This window comes from Panthera onca, chromosome C2, assembly GCF_046562875.1.
Source record: "Panthera onca isolate mPanOnc1 chromosome C2, mPanOnc1 haplotype 2, whole genome shotgun sequence".
In the NCBI taxonomy this organism is placed as follows: domain Eukaryota; kingdom Metazoa; phylum Chordata; class Mammalia; order Carnivora; family Felidae; genus Panthera; species Panthera onca.
Genome location: NC_138347.1, coordinates 30,193,615 through 30,218,682, shown reverse-complemented (window position 1 = coordinate 30,218,682; position 25,068 = coordinate 30,193,615). Strand labels below are relative to the sequence as shown.

The window sequence follows — 25,068 nt, the reverse complement described above, 5'->3', positions numbered from 1 at the left end:
GTGATTTATCCAATCTGATTTTGACAGGAACTAAAAGGATTGACTGCTCTTAAGATACCAAGGCAGGTCTGTGACTAAATGCTCCAAAAGACTCCCACTGGAACTATTTCTTTTCAGAACACATTCTAACTCCTTAAATGGACTTTTTTTATTTTAAAAAAATACATGCATTTTTATGCCAAATCTCCAAATGTGGATTTAAGCTAAGGTATTTTTGAATAATGTACAGCATGTACATTCACATTTCATTAGGTGAAAAATATTACCTCTTCAGTTTTAAGAACATTGTGCATACAGTCTGGAAAATGCTCCAAGTTAAAGAACACTAAGGAGGCAAAAATAAATTCAAAGTCTGGTCCTCAAGGTAATCTTAGATGGAGAAAAAAATGCCATAAGATATATTATTATGACAACTGGAAAAATTTAGATATGGACAGTATGTTAGATAGTATGGCATGAATATTAAATATACTGAATTTGACTATGCTGTGGCTATAAACAGATTATACTCATTCTTAGCAGAGACCCATTGAATTATTTAGAGTAAGGGGATATGTTGTCTGTAGTTTGCCATCAAGTGAGTCAACAACAATAGCAATATGTTAATAATATTCATGAATAGAGGATGCTAAAATAAGCCTGGTAAAATGTTAATTTGTGAATCCAAGTGAAAGTTGTGAGCTAACTGCATTATGAAATTTTTTTCACATTTAGAACTTTTTAAAAGCATAGAAAATTTAGAAATAAGTATAAAATGTGATTTAGAAATAACTGTAAAATGTTAAGAACACTGTTTAAAATGGTTTAACTCTTTGAGATATAAAGCATTTTCTAAAATATCCCAACTCCTTTAATATAAATACTTTTATTTATATGAACCAAATACCTATATAGTAGTTGTTTCTTACTGAGCATTTTTTTACAAATTGCTTAATGATTAATTTGAAGCCACCTAGCACAATGAATGATTTTTAGTACATGCGTCACGTAGTATCTTAAATATTCTACAAATCTAAAGTGTTTAAACTATGCAGCAACTGCGATGTTTAGTGTACAATAAGATCCATCTTCTCCAACTCACTTTTCCTTAGTTTTATAAAGTTGCTTGAATGGCAAACTATAGTATGGAAAACTATGATGAAGCATTATAATAAAAATGCACTATCCAGGGGCACCTGGGTGGCTCAGTCTGTCAAACGTCTGACTCTTGGAGTCGGCTGGGGTCATGATCTCACGGTTCTTGAGTCGAGCTCTGCATGGGGCACTGTGCTGATAGCATGAAGCCTGGTTGGGATTCTCTCTCTCCCTCTCCCTCTCTCTGCCCCTCCCCTGATTAATCTCTCTCCTTCAGAATAAATAAACTTAAACAAATTTTAAGAAAAAAATACCCTACCTAAATACAATGCATGTAGCTGGCAACATTAACTTGGTAACATAACATGAGAAAAGGCATTTTGTCATATAATAATAAAACATAACATAATATATATATATATATATATATATATATACATATATATATATATATATAACATAATATAATATACAATTCCATAATTACAGTCAGTAATTCAGTACCTTGCTCTCAACAACTGATAGTGCATTTTGACAGAAAATCACTAAGAATACAAAAGATTTGAAGAACACTATTGACCAAATTGGCCTGATTGATATTTGCAGAACATTCCACCCAGAAGCAGAATAAATATTCTTGTCAAGCATGTAAGGAACATTTATTGAGAAAGACGATATCCTGGTTCATAAAGTATGTCTAAATAAATCCAAAAGGATTCATGACTTACAAAACAATTTTTCTGACCACAATGAAAGTAAATTAGAAATAAATAAAAGGAAACTACCTGGAAAATCTCCAAATACTTGGAAATTAAATAATATACTTCTGCACAACCCACGGATCAAATAAAATTCAAAGGGGGAATTATAAAGTATTTGGACTCTCTAAGGAAAAACATAAAGTTATGTGGATTAAATAAAAGTGAAAACACAAAAGACAAGGAAAACCTAAAGAAAATGAAACAATTAAAAATAAAATCAATATTGGGGCACCTGGGTGGCTCAGTTGGTTGAGCGTATGACTTCGGCTCAGGTCACGATCTCACAGTGCGTGAGTTCGAGCGCTACATCAGGCTCTATGCTGACAGTTCAGAGCCTGGAGCCTGTTTCTGATTCTGTCTCCCTTTCTCTCTGCCTCTCCCCCACTTGCGCTCTCTATCTCTCTCTCTTTCAAAAGTAAATAAACATTAAAACATTAAAAAAATAAAATCCATATTTTCCCCATCACAAGAATTTTTTTCAATAATTAAAGCTTTATTTTTATTTCCCTAAGTAGGCTTCACATCCAGCACAGAACCCAAGCAGGGCTTGATCTCACAACCCTGAGATCAAGACCTGAGCTAAGATCAAAAGTCTGACACTTAACCAACTGAGCTACCCAGGCATCCCCAAAATTAAGACTTTAAACAAACTAACATGTTAGCACACTGTTTAAAAGTCGTGAGCAAAGTTAAGAGGATAACAGTTCATTCATAAAAGGGCCAAAGTTAAGAATGTGAGGACCAAAGATGGTGGTAGTGGCAGAGAATTTGTTTTTAATCAAATGTGGCACTGGGAAAAATTCAATATCTGTCACATACAAAAATCCCGTAAAACATTTAACTATTAGAAACATATTGGAAACATTTCAGGTCAAACTAAAGCACAGTGGAAGATCATATAGGAAATCCTTCATTGATTGGTACTAGTATATAATGTATTAACGACATCTTCAAAGTCATTTATTCATTCATATAACAAATATATCCTGAATGACTATCATTCCTATCCATATAAATGCTCATCAAATATAAGCAATAATTAAAAGCAAATATTCAAGTGGTATCATCATTACTAAGTATGTGATATAACAGATTGTTCCTATACCCCATCTGTCAAGTAGGACAGAGCTGATTGTATAACTGACCTTGAGTTAATCTCATTGGTTTTAAATTCAAGAATCCCAGGTGTCTGCTCATGATGTTTCAAAAGGATTTCTCATAAGTTAAAAAGTTAAATGTTATGTGTGTTTTATTCAAATAGTGTACATGGTCTTGGATGTTAGAATATGAATTCCAGATAAAAATATAATTTATTCTTTAGATTTGGGACCATGAATTTTCAAAAGCCAGTTTAAATGAGCAAAAGTAAGGAACAAAAAGAAAAAAAACTGTGTTGGAAAATGGTCAGTGAGTGTTTGGATAGTTCAACTACTAAGAAGGCAATAGGAAGGATGCTATTATCTTTGAATACCTAATTTTAGCCACCACAATGACATAGTGGGCACTTTCAATTATTTTTTACTGACTGAAAAAAATATTTAAAACTTGTGTTGGTTTGAGAGTGGGTGTGGCCGTGAGTGCATTTACAAGTGTACAAGAGTGAGATGAGGCAGAGAGGGAGGGAGGAGAGGGAGAGATGAGAGAGAAGCAAAGAATTGAATGGGTGTGTGAGAACAGAGGACAGTAAATGACTGGTGGTAAGAGTTAAGTGCAGTTGTGGAATACAGACAACTTTCTTTGTGCATTCATCTTTGGTATAATCTCACCATACAACACCAATCAAGGTCTAAATGTAAACCATTGACTTCTCTTCACACTCTTGTGTTTCCACATAACATATGTCTTCTAAATAGTCTGTTTCTTCATAATTCTCAGATAAAACACTCTATCCCACAATCTTTAATTTTTATTAAAATATTACAATTTTGATGATATATCTGATAAGTGGTGGTAATCATATATTAGTACATACTATTCTTTTATTGCAGGAGGGGGCTACGTGTGTGATCCTGCCAAACTTTGCCAACCTGTGTCTCAATGAGCAAAAGAGGATGATAAAGGAAATTATCTTGTTCACATATTTGACATCTGCAGACTATATATTCAGACCTAATAGAGATTTGAAGCCCCTTTCATTTTATAGACGTGGGAACTGAAATCTCAAGAGGTAAATTCACTTGTCCAAGGTCCCGTCCCTTGTAAAAGCTAAAATGTCCTAACCAATTTCTGCACTTCTTGACCCTGAAACTGAATTTTGATAAGACGCTCGCATTCACCGTTTCCTGTCACACTGGACTTAAGAGACATGTGCTTTCTCCCAAAAAGCGAACTTTAGCCTTTCTCTTTGTTCTTATGGTCTGAATTTGTATGAGTCTCACTGATACATTTTTGAAATACTACTGCTTTGATCATGTTTTCCCTCAGATGAAGACTGCCCAATTTTTATACTTCTGAAATCTGTCCTTGTGTTAAAATTTTAGGTATAACCCATCCTCACCCTAACTATAAAATGCCTTCTAACATTAATCTTGAACAAATATTTCTGTCTCTAGGCAGACATCTTGTTCTTTTGCCACCTCCCTGTCCCATCCTTCCTCACTCCCACAAGCATTCGTACCCCATGAACACCTTCCGCAATCATTTTTACTTGTTTATTTTTTTTCTTTACCTCAAATGGGTTTGTCTCCTTTTTTCCTACTTATCCAAATTATACCACCCTTCCAGAGTCCTATCAGTTCCCAAGTGTTTCTAGAAGCCTAACTCCTTTACATCTAGTCAACAAGGAGACTTCCCTTTCTTGAGGGAGCATTTATCTCGTATCATGATTCTAAATAGCACTCCATGTTGCATTAAATAGTGTCATTTTTCAATTATTTTCTGTGTTTAGGTGTTGTCTCCACAATCAGAGTTGTTAATTTATTGAGGCAAAGACTGAGGCTTATATAAATTCTGTAATCCTAGTCATTAATAAGTATGCTATAACTTCATATTGATTTTAACGAAGGGCAGGAAATAGCCTGACATAATATCCAGCAGTCCTCAAATTCTATGCTTATTTAGAGACACATTAAATTGAAAATTAGTTCAATAAGTCTTTACTTTCTTTGGATATAATATGAAAGTACTTTAATTAATTCATTGATTTGTGTTAAATATTTTCAGTCTTATGTAGAACATTTCAGAGTGAAAGCATTAAATGAAGTCAAAGTTATTAATTAATCTTATTGGTGGTCATTGTACTTGTCTTCCCAACATTCATTTTATTAATTTCAACCTTCCCCTCATGTATAGCAATCATGTAATCTGAAAGGGATTGATTTCTTCTTTCTTCCTCTACTTCATGGATTGCTTTGAGTCTTCTAAACAAATAAGTATTCTTTTCTATTCCAGTAAATTCCAGTAATCCTGGCCTCAGCTAGTCAGCACGTGGTATTCTGGGTACAAAGCTGGGTCCGTGTTGACCCATTCAGCACAAAATTTAGCTAATTTTGCCAACATAAATTCTTTCCTTTATAGGAACATGATCCAATAAGTCTTCTAAAAAGTTTAAGGCAATTTATATTGGAATCTCCATTAAATATAAATCAAAGCATCCTAATGATTGTTCTTGTTTGTGACGTTTTAAGAGAATAATTTGAGAAGCCATTAATAATTTTTTATCTCACATAGATGTGTGTGCTAAAGAAAGGGAATATGATTGGAAGTGAAATGAGAGACAACACAGATTTATAAAGGTGACACAGGAGCAAATGACTGCAATGGTCTCCTACAATGACTTGACTCCTGGGGAAAAGCTGATTAATTTAATATTGTAGATATTTTCAAAGGAACTTAAAATGTAGGCCTCATCTCTTTATTGCTACAAGAAACGCATTATGTAATGTTATGCCTACTAAAAATATAACCCTATACAAATTCATGCCTTTACATATTCTAGTAGATTTTTCACAATAATCCATATTGTTTCTGTGCTAAGCCTGTTTTGTAGATTTGTTAAAATCAGCAAGTGTGTTTTCAAAGTTCTTTAAATAGATCATTGGACTTATCATATTGTAAAATTGCATATTTTTAATTTGAAAATATTCTTTTTATTATGTATACAAATAGCATTGAGAGAAAGATTATGATTAAAAAAATAAAACAACCCTTCCCCAATTCTTAATAGCTTGCCAGGATATTTTTGACCAGGATGCTTCTAAATGTACACAATATGTCTAGGTATTATTTTGTATATTACATGTAGTAATTGGGCTTAATATCTATTGAAGAAAACCCAAGTGCACTGAGATGAGTGCTAACAAGAAGGATAACTCTAAGATAATGAGAATAATCCTAACTGGGGTGTGCCAAAGTGTGACTTTTGATCTGTATTTTTGAAATATGAGTAGAATAAAGAGGCAGGGAAGGGAAACAGCACAAGCAAAGTCATGAAGTAGAGAACATTTTGAAAATTCTTGGACTGCCTGAAGGACGTAGGATGTGACAAAGTCCAGATTGTAGAAAACGCTAAAAATATTATATTTTATTATGTAAGCAATAAGGAACAAACAAATGTTTTCTGAGTAGGAGATAATATTAGACATTGCTTTGGGGAGGATATTGTGTTGGAGTTATGAAAACTGGATTAGAAAAGAAAAAAAAATAAAAAAGGAGAACCCTCTGCAAAGAATTAGAACAATAGCAAAAATTGAGTGCAGGGAACACAACAGATGTTTCTGAAGTGATTGACAGAACTGATAGAAGCTAGTCAATTGTGAGGATGAGGGAAAAAAATGTGTTACAATGGCTGAGGTCCACAAATAACACGAATATTTCTTGCAATAATCAAGATGGTGAATACTGAAGGAAGAGCATGTATAAGAAGACAGACTGAGTTGTGGGTGTTCAAGAAATTATGTTCTGGAAATCATTGGGAAATCTATGCTGGGACTTCAGAAAAGAGAGACCAGGACTGGAGAAATAATATCTGTTAAAGCTCCTCATTATACATGAAAATGAAGATGACTGAGGATGTTGCCATAGAAAACATAGCATCTAAAAGGGTGAAGGGAAAAGAATTTGAGAAGAAATCAAGACAGGGATTTAATGCAGGAGGAGAATGAGGATAAAGTCCAGGGAGGGTCCCTCAAAAGAGATTTTTGTAAGGATGGAGGACATGTCATCCAATGCTGCCAGGACATCAACTAAGATAAAAAGTCTGAAAATACGTGACTGGGTTTAGCAATAATTAGCATTTTTGAGAGGACATTTTCAGTACCTTACTGAGAGAAAAGAAGATTAGAGCAGACTGCCTATGAAAGCTGAGGAAGCAGAAACTGCAAATATAGAATAAATGAGTTCTGGGGGGTTAGGGAAGGAACCAAAAGGGAAGGTGATTTAGGAAAGGCAGGATTAAGGGAGGGTTTTTAATTGGATTGAAGGGACTCAGGCTTTTTGTGGGCTAAGGGAAAAGAGAAAGGGAGGATGCTGAACTATGAAAGGCACTTAGGGAAAAATCATAAGACAACATGTAGACTAGAAAAAGCCACACAGGAGGGGCTCAAAGGCAGTCGGTTGTAAAAGGGAAAAGATGATTTGTTTCTCTGTGAGAAGAGGTTACCAAAAGTTCTGTTTTTTGACAGGAATGGCAAGGTGAGCTTTATTCAAAAGCTGTTGCACTATATAAGGACCAGAAACAACACAGGATAAGGGATGATAAGCATATCAAGGTGATTGTATATACTTACATACATGTTATGTCAGTGATGTGGAAACATGTCCCATAAACATGGATTTTTATTGTGAAAGTGAATATTTTATGCTTAAAACAGCCTAGAAAATTATTACTGCTAATGGGAGAGTGCCTCCGAGAACCCAATTAATGAATGAATTTTCAAACATAGCTCATGCCTTTCAGTAATACACACCTGTGCTCTAGTCATTTTAGTGCACTAATAAATTTTATCGCTTGCTCTCCTTCCACACCATACAATGAACATTAAGTTAGTGCTAAGAATAAATAAAAAAGAATTACACAATTATAAATACAATTATATATTATATATTGTACATCTATAATATACATTATTCTACATATAATTATATATGCAGTTATATATACAATTAATATACTGTTATATTTAAATATATTGTGTCTAAATGGAAGAATAATATGAATTAAATATTATTAACATAAATCATTTAGTTAATTAAAATTATTAATACAATGTATACTATATGTTATGATTATAAAATATAAATTACTATAAATAAAATAAAAACAGGAATCATTTGGGGCGCTCAGTTGGTTAAGTGTCCAACTTTGACTCAGGTCATGATCTTGTGGTTCGTGAGTTCGAGCTCTGTGTTGGGCTCTGTGCTGACAGCTCAGAGCCTGGATCCTGCTTCAGAGTCTGTTTCTCCCTCTTTTTCTACCCCTCCCCCACTCACAGTCTCTCTCTCTCTCTCTCTCTCTCTCTCTCTCTCTCTCTCTCCCCCTATATATACATATGTGTGTGTGTGTGTGTGTGTGTGTCTGTGTGTCTGTGTGTATATACACACACACACATATATATGTAAAATAAATAAATGTTAAAAAAATTAAAAACAAAACAAAACAGGAATTATTTACTGAACACCTACCATGAGCCAGCATTGTGCTAGATAGGGACTTTATATATTATTTCATTTATTCCTCATAGCCACACAGTGAAGTAGAAATTGAGACTCAAGGAAAGGGTCACCAGTTTACCAAAGGCACAAAGCAAGGGCAAGACATGAATTCAGGTCTCTCACAACTGTATTCAGGGTGTTGCTTTAAATAAGTCTGTGACCATGACTAATGACATAATTTTACCTTATCTTCTAGTTTCGATCTGTGGTGGGGGTACAGAACAGTTGATTCTTACCTCGTATCTACAACTCTTTATTTTAAGCTCATCTCACAGTTTATTTTTTCTGCAATAAATAAGTCTAATCTTAACGGTCCTTAGTCTTTTTTCTTCCTTTTTACTTGGTTGGTACTGTCACTTTATCACCTTTCGAGAATCTGTGAGGTAGTCAAATCATAGCAGTTGTAATTTCAAAGGTTTAGCATACCAATATTTTACCTAAGCTTTCATGTTATGAGCTCAGCAGTGAGTTTGTGGGTGAGACTAATAGGAAAAGAGTCTGTAATATTAGGCAATAATGTAATACTGAATTTGGAGGAAGTGGCTGAATGAGGTGCTCTGCAGCATAAGTACACTACCCTTACTCTGTAGAGTAATATGCCAGCTAGAGAGAGTCCTTAACCTGAATTGTGAGAATGATTTTATGATAAAAATACTGCATGGTGAGTCTGAACACCAAAAACTCATTTGTGACTGTGCCACTAAATGTGACCTTGGTTTCTTTAACGTTTCTTTAACGTTCTCTGCTGCTGTTTACTCAAACTTAGAAGAAAGAATTTGTTAAACAATCTTTCCAATTCCACATAGTCAATAAAACTGTTGGATAAAGCTCTATTTATAAAGAACATCCTGGGAGTAGGGCTTACCTTAAACTAATGGGTTTTGGAGGAAAAACAGATGAATCACTTTCTTTTGGCCTTTACATATAGACCAACTTCTCAAATGGTGAGTGATCAGAAGCCGAAAGGAAAGAGCAAAGACTAGATGTATCCATTCATTCCTTTCCTGACATATAAAACTCTGAAATACCCCCCTGACCTCAGTTAACTGTGTAAGTCCAAAAGGGCTTTTGTTTTCCTAAGAGGAGTTAAATAAAAATTACACTAAATGTTTCAGGAGCTAATGCTGCTCTTCAGATATCTTTGTTCAAATCTCTTGTGATTTACTGTCACAAAAATTTCTGAACAATACCACAGCAACTCTACCTAACAAACGAAAGAGAAGCCATAACCGTATATTGTCATGTGCGACAAGTTAATGTGGAGCATTTTCTAGTGCTGCCCTCTCCAGAGGTTCCAACACACAAACATCAGGCTGAGTGTATTTAAACAAGCAGTGTTTGAATTCATTCCAACCTTTCCATTTACAGCAATTTAAGACTATTTGTATTCAGGAAACAAAATAACAAGGGACAGCTGTTTCTCCACTTTGCTCTTACTTCTAGGCTATTTAAAAACACTTTGACAAGTTAAAAATGTAAAAGAGCATCATTATAATTTAGGGAATGCATACGTCAGGTAAAATTATGGAGACCAGCATAAAATCAATAGTTTCCTTTTAAACCAATTTTACTAACAGAGAACTAGCTTATATTTTGGAATACAGGCAACGTGCTAGGTATTTATATGTCATATATCTTCAGCTTAAGAGATTCAAGAACAAGCCCATACAAGAACAGAACATTACCCATGGGTGGTCCTACATATATCGAGTCCTCTGAAGCATGCTTATATTGTTATGGGCCATACCACTCAAGCCCACCAGTAGCTGAAGACCACTCAGCTGATGTGTATAGACATTACCTCTGCATTCACCATTAGCATTTCATAGTATAAAGATGTTACATAAGTTAACTCTTCCACTGATTACTGAAAGGAAATGCTGGGCTAATAAGGCTACCGCATCATCTCCCTAAAGCAGTGGAAGGGATCATACCCACAACCTTAAACTGCCTTCACCATTATTCAACCAAACAATGAAAGGATGATGTATGAGGGCCTAGGGTGTGCCTTACATTACTCTTTCTACAATGGCAGATTGTAATGCCATGCTTGAAGAATTCAAATTTTCAATGCTGGCAGAGCTATGCACAACCAGAAATTTTCTAAGATGATCATAGCCTATTGGAAATCTACCTTTCAGAACTCTGCATATGAAAAATTAGTTTGGAATCAAACTCTAAATTGCTGCTTCAAAATGTGGCACTATTATAGCTACTTAAGAGAAAAAAACACAAACCCACTGATTGAATGTGCCCAAAAGAATGCTTTTGATTTAAAAAAAAAAAAAAAAAAAACTAATCAACAGATTTTTCTTGCTTCCTAGGACGTGTGAGTGTTGGTTCTTTTCCTGAGATACCACATATGAATATTAACAAAAGAACAGTGCACACAGGAGAAATGCTGTTTTTGTAAACTCAATGGGATGAATGTTAACAGTTTTAGGAATATGTTATGGTAAGGGGGAGGGGTTTGTCCATATGCATGTGGTTATTTTTAGGTAAGTAAATTACCTTCCAAAGGAGCCAGATGGCTCTAGGAACACATCTGCAGCTTTGGTTTTCGTTTTCTCACTCCTCACACTGATAATGGCAGGGTCATTGAGGAGACGGTCACAAGCAATCCTATGAAACGTACACTGCCTTGTGTAAAAACAGGCAGAAATATATACTATAGATTTTTTGTAAGCTAAGGCTATAAGAAGATGGACTTCTATCATTGTTAAACCAATTGGCAACATTTCTCTTCAAGATTGCTGTATGGAGAGGTAAGGAACTTGTTGAGGGATACTACAACACTGGGGGAAATTCTGAGATTGAAGATTATCCATGAATTACAAGCCACCTTATTTGGTGGAAGTATTGTTTGTTTATATTGAAAATAAAAATTATGACATTGTTTTCATCTTATTCAGCTCTAAAAATGGAACTTTGTGGTGATAAAAAGCACATTATTCAATAATTTCGTGGCATACCCACTGTGCCAGTCATCAAAGTTTTGTGCCTTTCCACTTTCCATGTTTCTTTGCCCTGTTTCATGCTACTGATGCTGGATCCTGGAAATACATCTTCCTTTCCAGCTGGCAAGATGTTAAGGCTTTTTTGGCAGCAGGTGCTGAGGGGACACCTTTGGAGAAGGGGTTCTCTGCTTGCTTCTGGTACAACTTCTAATTAATTCTTTTTCCTAGTACATGACTACAAGTTGAGTGGAGGACATCTAGTGGTTCTCACATTCCAGGAAGCTTCCTAGTACCCCCAGGGAAGCTTCCTTGTAAGTTTTGCAAGCTCACAAGCCAGCATCTTTCCCAGGAAGTTTTCATGGGAACCTGGCAGACAGTTTCATGTTAGCTATGGTTGATCTGCATCATCTCAACTAACTGTGCCATCCAGCAATCACTGCCATACCCTCTCCAAAAAAGTCTGACTCTCAGTATTGGGGGGCAGGGCAGGAGGTAGGTAGTGGGGCCTCTTACAAGTTTGCTTCTTCCTTGGGTACTATGTCTCTCCCTAAAGGTAGTACCTGCTCTCCATATTTGCTATTTCTGAATTCTTTGAAGTTCTCTTCATCCTTTTGTTGGTTAATATCCTGTTACTACTTAACCATTATATTAATATGAAACTTTCCATGTTCAAATCACTCATGTGGCTTCTGTCTCTTGACTAAATCTTAACTTGTACACTCAATTAAAATATTCAGGACAAGATGGATAATAAGACATTTTAATTAAAGAAATGAGTGGGCAGCTGAAAGTAATAAAGTCTGGAAAAATATGAAAACACACAAACTGGGAAGGTATGAATTAGAATAGACAAGTGTGGCAGAGAGTATAAGCTCTTCCTTAAAATCTGCCCTTCTCCTCTTTGATACTCCCAGAATTATAGCCAGACACAGAACTGCCCAGCTTGTCTGTTTACTTGCTGCCTTGCAGTTATGTGTGGCCATAGGACCAAGTTCTCACCAATAGAGTGTGAACACAAGGGATACATGCCATATCCTTTTCTGGGACTTGAGAGATCATGCATGTCTCTATTACATTCTCTTCCTCCTTTCTGATCAGAACACAGAAGTAGAGTGGCTCAGCTATGACCATACAGATGACAATAGTGCTCTAAAGGATGATCGAGCAACCATTTAGAAGGAATCTAATTCCTGAATGACTGTGATGAACAGAGGTGCCATATAAACCTGGATTGCTTATGTCAAACCTATTTCATAGACAGAGGTATGTTTATAGTTATTAACCCACTATAATTTGGAGTCTATTTGTTATAACAGTTTAGTTTTGATCCAACTAATATAACTGTGGGGAAAGTCACTATTGTTCCTCTGTCTCATGCCTCTATTTGACCTAGATGTTATTATCTATAATTGTTCATATATTTTAAACTATTATTCCACTATTTCCATATCCAAATGTGTTCGATTGAAAAAATATTCCCAATCTCTAGAACATGGTCTTAACCTTCTTTGATGTATAGATCCCTGAATTTAGTGATTCATCACTTACATATTACACCCAGTGCTCACCAGAACAAATGTCCTCCTTCATTCCCATTACCCATTTAGCCCATCCCTCCATCCACCTTCCCTGTTGCTAATGTTATTAATTCCCATTTTGTATTCCACGTGTCAATAGCACATGACCTAAAACTAGGACTCAGAAGTCCTCTTACCATTATATGAAGAAAACGATAGTTTATGACTGTGTAGGGCTACATAAAAATAATTTTTTAACCTTCACTAGTAAATAGTGACATTAAAAACTTCTGACATTTAAAAAAATATTGAATATGCACCATATGTCAGGAACCAGGATTTTATTGAACAAGGTAGACCTTGTCTTTGCCCTCATAGATCTTATAGTTTAGTGAGAAAGACAGATATTAAATAAATAATAAGAAGGGATGGGGCGCCTGGGTGGCTCAGATGGTTAAGCCTCTGACTTTAGCTCAGGTTATGATCTCACAGTTAGTGAGCCCCACTTCAGGGTCTGTGCTGACAGCTCAGACTCTAGAGCCTGCTTCAGATTCTGTGTCTCCCTCTCTCTCTGCCTCTTACCCTGACCTCTCTCAAAAATAAATAAACATTAAACATTTTTTAGAAATTCCACTGGTTATTTTGAAAAAGGATTATTTCGAAAAAGAACATCTAGTAGGAATCCAATGAATGCTGTTATTAACTCAAACTTATAAATAGCATTATGATGCAGGTCATTTACAGTTCAAATACGTCCAGTAAATAATTTACCTGATAAATGCCACAAAGCATTGATTTTTAAATGCATTTGATGTTTAGTTTGGGAACTTAAAATTAGAGTTTTATCATTCAGGAATCAAAACGCATTTGCCTTATTATTATTTTCTGCAGTTGCACACCCTTTGGTAGGGATGGTAGGGATATGTGAGTGGTTGACCCTGGCAGAGGGGAATATTTTACCACTGAGATTGTTTGGAATTGTCAGTACATATTATAGTTAAAAGTTGACCAACTTTTGGTCAGTTCATTACTGTTTAAAGTTCTCTACCCACAAAGAACCCAACATGGAAGGCACCTGGGGCAGAATATTCCTAGTGTCCTAACCTCTTGTGATGCCACTAATTTTCTGCACTGATCTTGGAATCATACAGTCAATAATACTCTATACATTAATGGTTCTTTTGAACTTGGGTGTTTTATTATTTCTTAGCATTTATTATATGCCAGACATGGTCCTAAGTGCTTCCCAGATATGAACTCCAAAATCCCTCATAACAACCTTTTAAAGAAGATAAAAATAGTTTTTAAAAAGATTAAGGATTTTAGTTCAAAAACTTTTCATTTATAGAGTCAGTATTTTTCTATGAGCAAAATGACTGGTAAGATTTAAAAATTGTTTTGTGCTGTAGAATTGAGTTTTACTTTGTAGACTGAAATAACAGCTATTGTCTGGGAGGGAATTAATTTGACCTCTTTGAAATGCTAATTAAATTCTTATCTACAAACCCAATATTTGCATTGTTGAGCTATGTAAAGGAAATATAAAATCCATAGGCTTGATGAAACGATAAAAGACATTTGTTTAACAAAATCATTAAAAAGGAATAGTCACTTTTATTCTGGGCATATATTCTGTCCCACATGTAAGAACAAAACAAAATAATACCAATTCATAGAAAGCATATTACACTTAACTGTATGTGGTGTTTGTTATTTAGGTTGTTTTGACAATACCCAGAGGAATATTTCCTGAATTTTAAAATTAAAAAGACTAAGTTAATATGATTATGCCTTCAAATAAACAGTTGAATGATGTCAGTTTGATTTCTGTGAGCTTATGAACTTAAATTTTCACCAGCTTCCAGGTGTTGATTCTTGTAAGTCAAATATCATTTACTCTTGAATATATTTCTATCAACATATTCTAATTTTAATTAAAATATTCTTAGTAGAAAAGTTTATGGCATAATTTTCAATAGACCTAATTGATGCAAGTATTAATAACAAAGAGATACACAATAATCCACACTACACTACATGTTTTAAATAATAAGTGCATATTTTCAGACTCATACTTCAATCCAATTCAAAAAATACTACTTTCAAAGTACATTAGTGCAGTGAATTTTGTCGACTACATACCCACTGGGATTTCCTGATATAAACAAGTTCAGGCCAATAAATTACTGTCATTTTGTGTAATTCATTTGGCTGTGGCTGAATTTTTCCATTTTTAGATTTTTATTTTATTTTTATTAAAAAATTAATGTTCATTTATTTTCCAGAGAGAGACAGAGAGACAGAATGAGAGTGGGGGAGAGGCAGAGATGGAGGGAGACACAGAATCTGAAGCCAGCTCTAGGCTCTGAGCTTTCAGCACAGAGCCCAATGCAGGGCTTGAACTCACAAACAATGAGATCATAACCTGGGTGGAAGTCAGACACTTAACCGACTGAGCCACCCAGCAACCCCTCCGTTTTTAGGTTTTTTTTTTTAAAGAAAACTGTACTATCTTTCCTCTTTATTATGGCCCTACCATGATGGCCATAAATTAAATATAATCATAATAAAATAAGATTTTATGTTATATTTTAATTATCAAATTCAAAGTGATAAAAGAAAAACAGTAGATTTACACTTCTCCATATGTAATGGACTATTGTGCGCCTAAAAGGACACTATTTATCATATTGATTCAGGTGTAGAAATTATTTCCTATTGAAACTAATGTCACGTCAATGTTTTATAAATAAAATCTCCTCTTAGAAGAAGGAATGTGCGTGTTCATGTCTATGGATGATTGAGAAGGCTAGAGGTGTTGATTTAGATGGGATATAATTGTACTTGAAAGTCTGATGCTTAAAATCACTGTGAATCAGAATAATGTATACATGGAGCAAATCGATCAACAGGGCTTCTCGAATAACTGACATGTTAGTGGGGCTATATTGAACCGGGATTGAACTCAAGTCAGACTGTCACTCATGATTTACCTGGCAGAGCATTTTTTTTGAGTGAAAGTGAGTTATGTCTTTGATTAGAACATACAGAAAAATAGAGTCATCAGATAGACAGAATAGAGATTGACTTATTTAAAAACTCCTATTGAACCAAAGCCAGTATTTATCCTCATTCTCCCAACATAGGTTTACATGACACAGACACAGGTCCCAGTTGAAGCTTCTCTATAAAGATAACAGCAGAGCTTTTGTTATTGGTTTGAATATACTTTAAACCAAAAAAAAAAAAAGGCATATTGGATTACATCTTTTCACTGTTTTTGTATGCTAGATGCTTATTCATAAAATTAATTATCAGTAAGTTAATCTATAGTACCAATCTTTCTACTATAGAACATGATCTACTAGCCTAGACGTTTAAAAAAAAAATCCCTTAAATTCCAACACAAGTGGCTCTTTTAGTGTTCCAGAGAGTATCAACATGCTCTCTTTCTCTTCTTCAAGTTACATTTTTTTAGTGATTTTCTGGGGCTTGGGATGAGGAAAGAGGTTTCCAGAGGGTTGGACACGTTACAGGACAGCACTGATGTCAAGAAACACAACTATCTAATAAAGCTCAGTAGCTTAACAGAAGGTTCAGCTCAATAAGGGATTAGAGAGACAATATTTGTCTAGAAGAAGGTATCCAAAGAGACAACAGACTTTCTCATGTCCTAATCTACCTAACCCCTGATCCCCACTTCCTTTCCCTAATTCTTACTCATTCTTCATATCTCAAGTTAAATATCATTTGCACAGAGATGTCCTCACTGACCCCCTGACTAGGTTAAGTACCTTGTTATAGTCTCATAGCATTCTCCACTTCTGTTTGGTATAATTCATTTGTAACTTGTTTATCTATGAAGCTTTTATCTAATTTCACTGTATATCTCCAGTGCCTTGCTCATAACAGGCACTCAAAAATATTTGTTGAAAGAATGGATAGCTGAGATCACTAATAGCAGTTATATATTATGATGGGTTTCAAGAGAGAAAATCTAAGATGGAGAGCTTGAGGTTGAGGAGTTGATACTGGATCATTTTTCTGTAACATTTCTTAATAATTTCCTTCTTTTGGTTTGGAGTCCCAGCTCTTTGTTTTAGCATAAAGAATACAATTATCCCAATGATGTCTTGACAGACACAAACATACTTATCTTTATAGTACACAATCTACAACACCACAATTTTCACCAGCTTAATGAATGGTGAAGGATCAGGCAGCCATTTGAATCTTCTACCCATTCTTTGTTTTTGTACTTAGAGACTCCAAGTGTTGACAGTAGCTCTGAATTATTTTTAATAGGCTAATGGTTGACATTAAAACAAACCACATGTACTTGAGCATGACAAACATCATATTGAAAGTGTTAATATCATAACTATCTCACGTATTACACTGACCTTGCACTTAAAAAGAATAGCAAACAATATGCAATCGCAAACAATAGCAAAGCAATTATGGTCACTACTTGATTCTTAATCACTTACTTTGACTCATTCCATGATTACACTTATTTATGGAACATTTCCTGATGACAATTCTGCACTAATTCTACTGAATACTGCAGGGTACTAAAATTTATTATTGTAAATTCACTTTGAACATTGACTAGTCTTGGAAAAAGGCACATGTTTTTACAAACATCTTACATTCTTCTATAGAGTGCCACTGATAACAAAATTCCCAATCCACATTTAGTCTTCAAGTATCAATGTCCTGCCACTGCAATAGGGACTTTGTTTTCAATTACTCAGCACTTGCTGGCAGAAATGTTTTCCTTTTTCCTTCTTACACTCTGTTTGAGTAGCAAAAAGGATAACACATATCAGGCAGTTTAAAATCCTCCCTGGTGTTATCCATAGGCAGTTAGTCAGAAAGCTTTCTAAGGAAAAATCCTTCTCAACAGAGAAAAATATACTTGAATATTTTGTAAGGCACTTTGTAGAGATAGAAATAAATGGGGAAAGCTACAAGCTGTCGAATTCACTCCCCTAATGTGTCTTTGCTGTCATAGGAGCAGGATTTAATTCAAAACTCAATACCGCTCTGGATATTTACTTTCCTCAAGAAAAGTGCAGCCTTGAGGAGAAAGTAATTACTAAATATGAGTGAGGAAAGGGAACAATGAACCGAAGCCTAAACAGATCATTATAGTTGTTACCAGAGGGTTTCGGAGTCAGGAAGAGGAAGAAAATGGTATGTACATGTTTGACATTTTAATATTACACTCTCATTAGCTGCTTTCTAAACTCTGAAATGTTTGACATGTAATAAAGTACCCAGAAGATAGGCCATTTTCTCTAGCCCTTACCGAATGATTCTATTTAAAATAGAAAAAGAAGAAAAAAGAAGAAAAAGGTGGAAAAAGTAGAAGAAAAAGGTAACGTGTGACTCCAATTTTAGAATTCCACAGAAAATGCCTGAAAATACAATATTCATCATTTGGGACTAGCATGAATCAGCGCCAGTATTTTTAATAGTTGTAACCTACTCATTGTTGATTGCATTAACAAATTTTCAATTTTATTGGACATCATTTATTGCTATTGACTGGTAAAAGATGGAAAAGATTTAAATATTTTGCAAATTTAAGTTTAAAATAGTTTATTTAATGAGCCCCATGAATCCATACCATAACATAAAAATTTCACAGAAATAGGGTTGATGTCTTTCAAAATCTCTACGAGAGTTGAGGTGATATTTGCTATCTTATTCTGTACTGGCTGGTAAGACATTTGATGTAAATTTTTTTCTCCTGGATCCTTTATAAAAAATTAGATACTGAATTTCTCTAGTAAAAAGAATAAACAATAAAAACTATTGTTAAACAATGCGATCACTAGCTTGGCTACCCTATCAAATGGAATTTAATAAGAAGCTCATTTTTCTGCCCTAATTTCAGAGCTATCAGACTAACAATGCATGTTTGAAAATCCTAAGTGAAGAGAAGGCATGACTATGAACTCAACTACAGACAATTGTGTTTTCTTCTCTGGATCTTCAGCACTGGCAGATACTCAGCAAACGCGGTATTTTGTTTATCAGCTTTACATAGTGGTCTGGTTCAGAAAATAGTAAATTCCTTTATTAAAAATTTCTTCTATTTTTCCAGAATTTTTTTCAATGTTCCTTTCAATTATCCCTTTTGGCACAAGGTGAAAGAAGTCTATTATAAGGACAGCTGCCAGGTGTAATACGTAAAGTTCCTTTTTTATTTCTTGAATTACATGGTTCCCGGACCCATCTCTTAGGACTTTATTATAATATATTAAGACATGCTAAGTGCATATGTTGTATAATATTTAATTGATCAATGGGAAAAATGAAGTTAGCTTTTTTATGTATTCTATTGCTTCAACTCATTTAACTTAAAGAATATATTTATTTTTCCCAAACTAAATTTAGCTGCTTCTTATTAATCAAATAGGTTAATTTTAACTCATTACAGAAATGCACGTTTCCAATGCAATGGACAAATTGACATGTACTGTATTTACTCTGAATGTTGAAAGCTGCTGAGGTTTTTGTTGTTTAGGAGTGGTGGAGACAAAAAAGAAGTGGAGAGGAGGAAAGGGACAGATCCTTCAGGCTTCTAGTTTTATCCAAGTTTTGTCTTCTACCTCTACTATACTTTCTCTACACCATTCCTGGGCACAAACACAATTTGTAATATTCTCCATTGTCATGGTCATCTAAACTTGCATTAATATGTGCATTGCCCAGGGATGGACACACAGTACCTTTTTTATTTAAGTGAATTTATATTCCTAACAGCATTGCTCGAGAATGTTCATTTTCTCATATACTGACTAGACTGATGCTTTGTTTTTAATTTGCCAATCTAGTTTGGAAAAATATAATGCCATTTTATGTTTAGTTTCCTGATTACTCATGAAATTGAATAGTATTTTTGCTTACCAAGCACTTGTATTTCTTTTGGGAATGACTTAGTTATATTTTGCCCACATTGTTAATTATGTGGTCATTTAAAAGTGACTTATTAAAAGATTAATATACAATTTTCTAGTTTCTCATTTGTCTCTTAAACATGTTCATGTTATATTTCACTGTTCTTAAATTAGTACAAGCAGATTTTCCATCAATAACACAATACATCCCTTAACTTTCATCTTCAATTATATCTCATATAGAGTATGCCAAAGATAGGGGCTCTGAGATACACACATATATGCATAATGGTGAAATTCTCCTGATAGCTACTTGAGCAGCCAAAATGAATATAGATATTGGGCTATTTTATTATAGCGTTGAGTATGTAACTACTTAGAATATTTACCTGTTTTTCATAAATTTGGAAATTGTTACTTTACAACATCACTTATCATGTACAAACTAATTATAAACTAAAGCATTTGTCTCTATCCAGAATTTTAAAGCTTTCTTACAACAAAACCATAAAATTTTAACATTGGAGGCAATTACTCTTGTTTGTACACAATATTATTGTTAAACAGACTTTTAAAAATGTTTTGACCAAAAAGATGGACAAAACCAATCTAAACATGTCCTAAGTCTCAGGTTTATATTCCCTACATATTAGTAAACTTTTGTGGTACTTCAATTTCAGGTTTTTTTGGCTAAAGATCAATCAGTGTTAAAGTTTCAAAACAGTAATGTTATTTAAACCTGGGAAATATCTGAAAATATAATTATTTGGGCCTTGCGTATGTATACATACTTGGAGAAAGGGGCTGCAGGCACAATTTTCTTAATGAGCTATGACAATACTTAAAAGCATCTGTGTGCTATGCTAATTTGACTTTCCTGATAGGAATTGTTTTAATATTCTTCCAAGTTCTAAAGTTTGCCTAGTAAGAGTGCCAGTACAAACAATGAGATGTGCTTATGTATTCTGTTTTTTCAGGAGTCTCCCATCCAAGTTCATTTTGATTTGTATTATATATTGTATATTTGTATTACATTTTGTATTTATAAATATGCATCCTAGCATAGACATAATATATATAATATTATATATATTTATACATATATCATTTCTATGCTAGGGTAATTTTATTATGGGGAACGTATATTTAATTGGATTTATGATAATCATTATGCCACTAATAGTTTTTGTGGGAAACTTTTTTCCCTTAGTAATTTTGTCCTATATATTTTATAGTTGCATCTTTTATGTTTAAAACGTGTTGACTGGGTGTCTACTGATATTTTATGAATATATTTTAGAAAACTCTACTGTCTTATTTTAATTATAAATATCTTAATTTGAGAACTATTATTTTGTTTTTATAGGTAATTGAATATTTCCTCAGAGAAATAAAAGGTTTCATCATGAATAATTGATTCTATCCTACATAAAGGTAGAAAAAGGCCATAGATGATTAGGTTTATTCTGCTATTCTTTTCTCCCCCCCATTCTTTCAACTTTTCCTTTTTGAAATTCAGGATAAAGCCTTCTCATTTACTCCAATCTTCTCCAAATCCTTTTTCAGATCTATAAATCTCTCTAATAAGTAAGGGCCCAAATGTTTAAATACCTATGAGCTTTAGGTATGGAATGATCTACTACAAACATTGTTTTTCTTTGAAAGATTTTTTACATTAAAAATTCATATGAACTTTAAAAATATATGTATTGTATATGTGTATATATACATATATATATTTCAATATAATAAATAATGTTATAGACCTGAAATCATAAAAATACTAGAAGAAAACATAAGTTGTAAACCCCTTGACATTGGTCTTGGTGATGACTTTTTGAAATTGATACCAAATACACAGTCAAAAATGAACAAATTAAAAAGTGGGACTGCACCAAACTAAAAACTTTCTTCAGAGAAAAGGAAAACATCAATGAAATGTGAAGGCAACCTACTGAATGGGAGAAAATATTTGCAAATCACATATCTGATAAGGGGTTAATATCCAAAATACATAAAGAACTCATACAACTCAAAACAGACACAAAACAAACAATCTGATTTAAATGTGACCGAAAGATCTGAATAGACATTTTTCCATGGTGTTCCATGGCCAACACGCACATGGAAAGATGCTCAACATCACCAATCATCAGGAAAATGAAAATCAAAACCCCAATAAGATATCACATCATACCTATTGGATGGTTATTATTAAAAAGACAAGAAATACAAGTGTTGGTGAGGATAAAAAGGGATGCTTGTACACTGGTAGGTAGGAATATAAATTGGTGCAGCCACTATGGAAAAGAGTATGGAGATTCCTCAAAAAATGAAAAATAGAGCTACCATATGATCCAACAATTTCACTCTTTGATATTTATTTGAAGAAAATGAAAGTGCTAACTCAAAAAGATACATACAGCCCTGTGTTCACTGAAGCATTATTTACAGTAGCCAATATAAGGAAACTACTTGTCTATCAATGGATGAATGAATAAAGAAGATATGACGTATATGTATGTATGTATGTGTGTGGATTGAATACAATAGGACACTATTCAACCATTAAAAAGAAAATCTTTCTATTTGCAACAGCATGGATGGACCTTGAAGACATGTGAAATAAGTCATACAGAGAAAATACCATATGATCTCACTTTTATATGGAATCTAAAAAAAACAAACAACAACAACAACAACAACAACAACAACAAAACAAGCTCATAGATACAGAGATTAGATTTGTGATTACCAGAGGCAGAGAGGGTGGAAGGTGGATGAAATGGGTGAAGGAGATCAAAAGGTACAAACTTCCAGTTATAAAACAGGTAAGTCATGGCAATGTAATGTATAGCATGGTGACTATATTATATTGCATATTTGAATGTTGTTGAGACAGCAGATATTAAAAGTTCTCAACACAAGAAAATAATAATTATGTATGATGGATGTAGACTTACTGTGGTGATCATTTTGCAATATGCAAATATTGAATCATTATGTAACACACCTGAATTTAATATATGCTAATTGTACCTCAATAAAACTGTATAGGCAAAATATACACTAAAAAATAAATAATGATGCAGGTAATTCAACATAAAATAAATTTGTTTAGGAAAAAAGTCTTTGAATACTATCTAGATTCCTGAAACAAAAATACCAGTAACTACAAAATGCTAGGCAAGCAGTCTGGAGAATAGATATAAAGATAAAATCTCTAAAATCCAGCACAATCTGCCTCTTTTTTTTTCTTGATATGACAATGATTGATATTTGGTTTTCCAGGGCGGAAAAGCCAGGGTTGGAGTTGAAAGTGTCTACATAGGTAACAATTCATCAAAACTGGTAGATGTAGGCGAGTTGATTGCAAAGAATCTGGATGAGGTACAACTCAACCAAAATTTACAACATGACACTCAAAACGAAATCCCATGTTCCAGATATGCTCTGACAAGCAAAGGGAATGGTTGCAGGACTACTTTTCAAGAGCTGTTTGATTTTATCTCAACATTCAAGAATTCCATCAGTTTTAAGATCTTACATAAGCAATATTGTTTTGTTGATAAGAAAATGGAACAAGAACCAACACAAAAGAAAGAATTCTCAGTGACTATTTTGTTTTTTTTTTTTCAACCTAAAATAAACAATACGAGCACTTTTTCCAGGTTCTTCTACTTGGAGAAGCTGCACATTTGCCAACGATGATGTGCATCCCAGAAACATCTGATCACAAATGCTACACTCCTCTCGTGAAGCCACTGGATTCAGCTAGCCTATATATAGTCTTTTCTCAAACTTTGAATATTATAGACTTTAAGATAATAAAAATCTTCTAGAAAAAAAATGATGTCTACTTATTAGTCATGCAACACTATGAGTTTGTCCACCTCATCACGAAGTCCTTATTTAGTAATGAAATGCTGATTAACACTGATTAACTGATAGATCACTGATTAAAATGGTTCATTAGGGAAGTAACTTGCATCTTATTAATAAACAACCAAATTATCCTCATCTCACAAACTGTCGTTAAATAGTTTAGTCTTAGAAGAAATTTCTCTGCCCTCCCCAAATAGTAATGCTTTATCTCTTAATACCTTTCTTAATTTCAGGGGCACCTGGGTAGCTCTGTTGGTTTAGTATCCAACTCTTGGTTTCGGCTCAGGTCATGATCTCACAGTTTGTGAATTTGAGTCCCTGTTGGTTTGGCTCCATGTTGACAGTACAGAGCCTGCTTGGGATTCTCCTCTCTCTCTCTCTCTCTCTCTCTCTCGCTGCCCCAGCCCGCTCTCTCTCTCAAAATAAACTAAAGAAAGAAAGAAAGAAATAACAAAAACCCTTCTTAATTTCAGAATGCTGGTTTTTTGATATACACACAAAATGGAATTTTTAAAGCTTATTAGACTATTTTTTGTCTTCAGGTGAATTTTTCACCATTCCTGAGTAACGTTGCATAAAGTATGACATATAAAAACTGCATGCCAAATACTGAGCTGAATGATAATATTCAATAGTCTTTAATCCCTATAAACAGTGTCTGTGGTAGGTATTTAGTCTTCCTCCTTTTACTTTCAAGATATGATTGTGGCCTAAGGCTTATCTTATAGCTGGATATCTTTCTCTCTTTATGCTTCTCTTGAAGATCACATCTGAAAAATGCTTTATTTTTATACAGAAATATCCAAATGTCTTCCTCTAATGCAGCTACTTTCCCTAAATGTCATCTGTGTTATCTTTATATCTCATATTTGTTATGTCTGATATTCTTCTTTCACCCAAAATTTAATACTGGAAAGTAACTGTGGTCTGATAGAAAGTCATTCTAGACTATAAATAATCAAAAAATTTAGTCTGGGGTCCTGAATGTGCCCTGATTATGTGAGCTTTGTCAGTTGAGTACCTTTGTCAGCTTTGTCAGTTATTGAGTACCTTTGACTCAATAAGTACTCTTATTTCTAAAACAATATTAGAATAGTACTTGGTATCTTCCTCTACTCTCCAATGTTATTTAATGACTAAAACTAAATAGTCCTAGTTTCCATCACCCTTTTTGTTCTGTATGACTCTGCAGTTCTCACAACTGATACCTTTTTAATCTTTCAGTTCAACCATGCTCTTGGAGTCATCTTAAAAATCTCATAGTTTGAACTCTAAATCCTGTCAGTTATATTGTACTGACAATTCACTTTAT

General features: G+C 34.0%; 1 protein-coding gene and 1 long non-coding RNA gene across 20 annotated transcripts in view; one reads left to right on the top strand and one right to left on the bottom strand.

The window, feature by feature from the left end:
- ROBO2 (roundabout guidance receptor 2) overlaps positions 1-25,068 on the bottom strand; it is a 1,697,359-nt gene that overhangs the window by 803,737 nt on the left and 868,554 nt on the right. The gene's annotated exons all lie outside the window — the stretch shown is intronic.
- On the top strand, positions 3,832-23,644 carry LOC132683856 (uncharacterized). 2 transcript variants are annotated; one of them, XR_009612419.2, is made up of 4 exons: positions 3,832-4,002; positions 18,866-18,992; positions 22,470-22,702; positions 23,163-23,644. It is a non-coding gene; the product is annotated as an uncharacterized LOC132683856 (long non-coding RNA). The 2 variants fall into 2 exon arrangements; XR_009612420.2 differs by lacking the exon at positions 3,832-4,002 and adding an exon at positions 17,984-18,159.